The sequence below is a fragment of the Hibiscus syriacus genome, unplaced genomic scaffold, assembly GCF_006381635.1.
Source record: "Hibiscus syriacus cultivar Baekdansim isolate YM2019G1 unplaced genomic scaffold, ASM638163v2 tig00000218_pilon, whole genome shotgun sequence".
Taxonomy (NCBI): domain Eukaryota; kingdom Viridiplantae; phylum Streptophyta; class Magnoliopsida; order Malvales; family Malvaceae; genus Hibiscus; species Hibiscus syriacus.
The window spans coordinates 1,916,387-1,923,040 of record NW_024061774.1 but is presented as its reverse complement, the minus strand read 5'-3'; the positions used below and the strand labels follow the sequence as shown (position 1 = coordinate 1,923,040).

The window sequence follows — 6,654 nt, the reverse complement described above, 5'->3', positions numbered from 1 at the left end:
CTCCACTTTGTCTTGTTGGCACACAAGACAAGTCTTCACGTAAAGCTCCACGCTATCCTTCATATGGGGCCAAAAGTATGCCGTTTCTAGCAATGCCATAGTGCGATTTTGACCCGGATGACCAGGCCACTTAGTGTCGTGGCACTCTTTGATAAGATCTCGCCTTAAGTTGTCCCACTTTGGAACATAGATTCGTCGTCCCTTGTTGTAGAGTAGATCGTCCTCTACCCAAAACCGTTAGGTTTTACCATCGCTAGCCAGCTTTACTAATTCTCTTTCCATTGGATCTTGCTCAAGGCCCTCCTTGATGCGTTACAACACGGTTCCCTTGGCTAGAGAGATCGCGGCGAGCTCCGCTTTTCGACTTAAGGCATCGGCTACAACGTTGGCTTTGTCCGGCTTGTATTCCAACGTGTAGTCGAACTCAGCTAGGAAGTCTTGCCACCTAGCTTGTTTTGGTGATAGCTTCTTCTGGGACTGAAAGTAACTCGTCGCCACGTTGTCGGTCTTGATGGTGAAATGTGCGCCGAGTAAGTAATGTCTCCATACCCGCAAGCAATGGATGATGGCCGTCATCTCCTTCTCTTGCACCGTGTACCGCCTCTCGGTGTCATTCAGCTTGCGGTTCTCAAATGCTATCGGATGCCCCTCTTGCATTAATACTCCCCCGATAGCGAAGTCGGATGCATCGGTATGCACCTCAACGGCATAGTAAAGTCGGGTAAAGCCAAGACAGGTTCTTGGCTAACTGCTGCCTTCAGGTTCTCAAAGGCCTTCTGACATTGTTCGGACCACTCCCATGCCTTCCCCTTCTTGAGTAGGTCCGTCAATGGTGATGCTTGCGCCGAGTAGCCCTGTATAAATCGGCGATAATAATTGACTAGACCAAGGAAGGACCTCATCTCACTTACCTTGGTCGGCGGCTCCCACTCGATTATGGCCTTGATTTTGTTCCTGTCCATTAATAGCTTCCCGTGGCTGATTACATGTCCAAGGAAGTGTACCTCCTCGGTGGCAAACGTGCACTTTTCCTTCTTGACGTACAGCTCGTTTTCTCGAAGTATCTTGAACACAATCCTCAAGTGGTCTACATGTTCTTCGATGGAGTTACTGTATACCACGATATCTTCCAAGTATACCACCATGAACTGGTCCAAGTACGGTTGGAAGAGCTTGTTCATGAGCGTGCAAAACGTCGCCGGTGCATTGGTTAGACCAAAGGGCATGACCAACCACTCGTATGATCTGTATCGGGTGATGCATGCAGTCTTTGGCTCGTCACCTTCTGCTATTCGAACTTGGTAGTAGCCTTTTTGCAAGTCCATCTTCGTGTACACCTTAGCTCCTCCAAGTCTGTCAAATAAATCGGCAATCAAAGGGATCGGGTAGCGATTTTTAATGGTTACCTTGTTAAGTGCCCGGTAATCGACGCACATGCGCAATGACCCATCGTGCTTCTTTTGGAAGAGTACCGGTGCGCCATACGGTGCCTTCGAAGGTCGAATCATTCCCATATCTACTAGCTCATTGAGTTGCCTCCGAAGTTCCTCAAGTTCAGGTGGGGCCATTCGGTAGGGTGCCAGGGCAGGCGGCTTGGCACCGGGTTCTAACTCGATCTTGTGATCCACCTCACGCCTTGGTGGAAGTTTATTTGGTAACTCGGGCGACATCACATCCTTGTTTTCCTCTAAGACTTCACGGATGATTAATGGTAGGTCATCCGTTTTCTCGATCTCGTCATCTTCCTTTAGCATGGCCAAGTAAGTAATGTCCCCTTTCTTGATGCCTTTACCAAGTTGTATGGCCGAGAGTTGTGGGGCATCTCGACCTTGCTCTTTCGGTGCCTCGACCGTGGGGGTCATGCAAGGAGACCCTTTCTCCAAGATGCAAACAGAACTAAAGGAAGGCATAGGGAAAGCAGTTACCTGTCGAAGGAAGTCCAACCCCAAAACAACCTTGAAGTCATCTATGGGAACGACGGAGAAGTTCACTCGGCCTTTCCAAGTGCCTAAGCGTAGCTCGACCCCTCGTTCCACGCCATAGAATGGTGTCGCTTGCGCATTTACCGTCTTGAGCCATCCTGTGCTCTCAGTGTACTTCAGGCCCAAACGGTTGGCTTCATCTTTGGACACGAAGTTGTGGGTAGCTCCCGTGTCCACCATGGCTCTTGTCAGCTTCTCGTTGATCACCGCTTCCACATACATGAGCCCATTACTCGGTGTTGGAGTCAACGACTTGGCCTTCAAGGCGTTTAGAACTTGGAGTGATCCCATCTCGGCTTGAGACTCTGTGTCTTGACGATCAACGATGGTGGACAAAGAACCAAGTTTGGGACAGCTACTCATCGGATGCGGTCCTTTACACAAGAAGCATCCTCCTTTGGGAACGAAGGCCTTTTTCTTCTCTTCATAGTCCCTTCGGCCCGGACGTCGATCACGATCTCCCTCTTTAGCTTGTGGCCTTCGGTGATCTCGGTCTCGGTTGCCTTGGTAATTCTCCCACCGTTCTCCCCCACCTTTGGTTGGATACTTATCTTTATTTTTCATCGCATTGGTGTGGGAGTAGGGTTTGAAGTCGACGAGTGACTCGGCGATGACAATGGCCTCATCAACCGTTTTAATGTCCCGACGGTGCATCTCTTGTTTGGCCCATCCTTGTAGTCCGTCAATGAAGTAGAACAAGAGATCTTCTTCGGACATATTGGGAATTTGAAGCATAAGGGTTGTGAATTCTTTCACATAGTCCCGCATAATACCCCGTTGCTTCAACTCCCGTAATTTCTTGCGAGCCTCGTAGACCACATTCTCGGGATAGAAGTGCTTCTTGAGTTCTTTCTTGAACTCATCCCACGTATCTACCCGACAAGCTCCTCGCTCAATGTCGGCATGTTTCCTACGCCACCATAACATAGCAGTATCAGAAAGATATAAGGCAGCGGTCTTTACCTTGGCGGCCTCGTCGTTAAGGCCGATTCCCTCGAAGTATTGCTCCATCCGCCATAGGTAGTTTTCGACTTCCTTGGCGTCCCTTGCCCCGTTAAACCCTTACGGCTTGGGGCACTCGACCCTCGGGGTGGATACATGGTTAGCACCCCCGCTAACGGCGGCTCTCTTGCAGAGCGTCAAGTCCTCCCGCATCCCCTCGATGCTTTCACGGACGGCTTGGATCATATCCTCTAGCTGTATGAACCGAGCTTCCACCTCGTTGTTGGTCTCTTCGGCATTTCCTTTGAGTGTGTCAACTTGTTCCAAGACATGATCCTCCAATGTCTTGAAGTCGTGCTAGACCCTTTCCAGCTTCTCGCCAAACTATGCCACCATCGGTTCTAAGGAAGCGCTCTCGCGGGCCTTACTTTGGTCCCTCTTCTTATTCTTGTTGGTGGGTGCAGCTTCTCTTCCACGTTCCTCAGCAATAGTCGACTCGTTCGAGTTTCCGGCCATTCCTACAATACACATGCACGATATTGACGCCTTTACTGGCTCTGATACCAACTGTCACGGACTTAATCGCTCAATAAGCCTCGTGCGGCCTTAGCTCCTTTTCGCCCCTCGCGATAGCTAAGTCAGCCTCACTCGAACTCGTGCTAGAGAAAGGATTGGCAAGGAAACAAAGAAGAAAGGAAAGAATTAGAGAGAAGCTTGTTGAATGCTTGAATGCTTACAACTCTTGGATCATTTACAAATGAGGATTCTACACTATTTATAGCATCCCACCTCCTCAATGGACGGTGGAGATTGATTTGATCATACGGTAGGGAGAGATTCTCTAGAATTCTCCATTATTTCCTACCTAACATGGAAGACTCTAGAATGCTTCTAGAATATGTACAAGTCTTGAGTGTTCTAGAATAATCTACACTATTCTATCAACCTCCAAGACCAAATGTGGCCCAACATAGCCAAAATAGCCCAAAGTGTGGGGAAAAGGCCCAATTTCGTGACAAGCAGCCCCCTTAATAGTAATGGTTGTTCAATGACTGGGGAAGTTGGTTTTGTCCTCACGAACGCTGTGCTTCCACCTGCAACCAGCAAATGAAAACAACTATGGTAAAAAAAAAGCAACGGCAAATTCAACTTGATGAAGAGCTTGATCTCCAATGTTCTAGACGACTTATGAAAGATAGTAATGAGCTATTTTTTTAGGACAATTATTTAAGTCCGTTTTCATGTTGGAGATCGCCTGTGTTCGTGAGAAAAAGGTTAACCACACGAATTAAAGTCGGTAAACCCCAATTCAACAAATAAAGACAAGTACACTTCGAACTTTGAAGTATTTCACGACTTTCATAATTATAATATCTTGCATGACATTTGAGGACACTCGATTAATTAATTAGTAGATATAGGTAAAATTACTAAATTTTCCTTAATTGTGAATAATAAATTAAAAGTGATGAAAAATGATTTGAAAGTATAGAACCTTAAGGGAATGCCATAAGACTTCAGTGTGTGTGTGTTAAGCCCTAGTGAAAGATCGAAATACCCTCGAACAAGTGAAATAGTCTTTGGTCATAATAATTGATAAGAAAAACACAAATATGAGAAAAATGCTCGAAGACGTTGATAATTAAATTAAATACTCTTTTCATAAGCTTTAAAATTTATGGTATACGTGCGAGTGAAAATTACTAAAATGCATTTTTGAAGACTAAAATGACTAATTATCACTATGGACCTAGATGAACGAATGAATTAGAGAGAACGACAATAATAAGTTATTGAGAGTAGGAAAAGACAAAAGTATCCTTATGATTGAAGAAATGATTAAAGTATCCACGTATGTAAGAAAATGGCCAAAATACTCTTTTGAATCAATGACCAAATAACCTCTAGGTGTTAAAATGGTTTATTTGTCACACCCCCATTTTCAATATAAATTTTTGATATATTAATTGAATTTTTAAGGACTAAACTATAAGTTTCTGAAATTTTTGGGCTAGTTTCAAAAATCTGGGGAGTTCATGGACTTAACTCTAAATTATTCTATTTTTTTGACCAGTTGAAAAAAAAACCTGTGACCCTAGGGTCATGTGCCCACGCCTTAGCCACTAGGCTAGGCTACTGTTCGGGTTTTTAATTAATAAATACATATTTTAAGTGTTAAGGCTCGTGTTTAAAAAAAATATCCATTTCAAAACACCCCCATGTGTGTTAGTGAAACAGGCACCCTCGTGATATCCCAAACCCCAAACCAAGCCATCCCCATCACTTCGTCCGACCGTCGTTCAGCGCGTCACAACTACCGTTCGACTCCCAGCAACCGCGACCAAACCCCTCAACCCCCGTTCCCGGAACGGTCACCAAACGTCGTGGAAAAGCCAAAAAAACTTCGTCAAATCCCTAGCCCCACCGTTTGATTTTTCGACAATTTCGGTCGCCTCAATCGTTATCACCTCATCGTCGGTATAACTGAACTCTTCGTCGCAGTGCGCTTAGAACCCAACCGAGACCGAGGCCCCATCGTTGCTCCATCGCCGATCGTCGGTTGGGTAAGGTTTCATACGTTTGTTTAGGTTGATTTGAATTGTTTGGACTATTGTGGAATTATTTTTTATTGTTGAGCTTCCGGAGTAATTGACTGACCGCCCCGCCCTTGCCACCGTCTCATACGTCGCCATGCACTGTCACGTGCGCGTGGGGCTTCTTCCCCTGCCCTGGAAACCTTTTAGAATCAGTCAAGTCGTCTGAACCGACCCGAACCGTCTAACCCAGTCTGAACCGAGTCTATTTGACCTGAAGAGTCAACCCAAACAGGTCATGTTGAGTCAACTCGTTCGAGTCAACTCGTCTGAGTCAACCCGTTGACTTTGACCCGTTGACTGTTGACTATGACTATAGTTGACTGTTGACCATGACTATAGTTAACTGTTGACCGTTGACTTTGACCCAAAAAGTCAATTTTTCGAAAAGTTATATTTATGTTTTTTGACGTTTAGAGCTCGAATCTGAAGTCTGTTTCCCCAAATTAAAACCGGTAATGTTTTCAGCATTTTACCTTCTGATTTAATCCGTTCTCCGTAATTAAGCCCTGAGATATTATTGGACGTTGGATTCAAGTTCGAGAGTGAACGAATGGAGTTTAAATGTTCGATCGGTATAGCACAAATCGAGGTGATACATTACTAACTTATGCATGCTTAAAGGAACATGTTGGTATTGGTAAATGCATGGTGAATATATATAATTACTTGTGTATTTAAAATTTATAAACTTGATCTTAATGTGAAATAAAGTAAATTAAATTGAATAACGCTCAGACTACATGCATAGACACAAGAAGACTGATAAGAAATGATTTCAAGTTCGGTGATTATTCGAAAAAGAAAATAACCTCATAATCTTTAAATTCTATTTGTCATTGTCAAAAGCTTTAATACCGAAATTATCTGTTTATGAAATTATGAAATTGCCCCTATGAGGTAAAAAAGGCCTGGACCGACCTGAGAATGAAAGTACCTTGAGAATTTGTATTTAATTAGATAGAATATTGTTTCATCTGTTTGATCTGCTCAGATAGTCATTGATAATCGGATCTTAACATTCGACAAGGTGCGTGACCCATAATAATTGATTTATCAGTAAGCACATAAAGACTAAGACATCGAAAGTACTACTCATGTTTGAATTATTTGGAAAATTTTAATTAAATAGAAAT

The 6,654-nt window shown here is 44.2% G+C and overlaps 1 pseudogene; it reads right to left on the bottom strand.

Moving 5' to 3' along the window:
- Positions 1-312: 312 nt before the first annotated feature.
- On the bottom strand, positions 313-2,993 carry LOC120147968 (annotated as a pseudogene).
- Between the last annotated feature and the right edge of the window lie 3,661 nt (positions 2,994-6,654).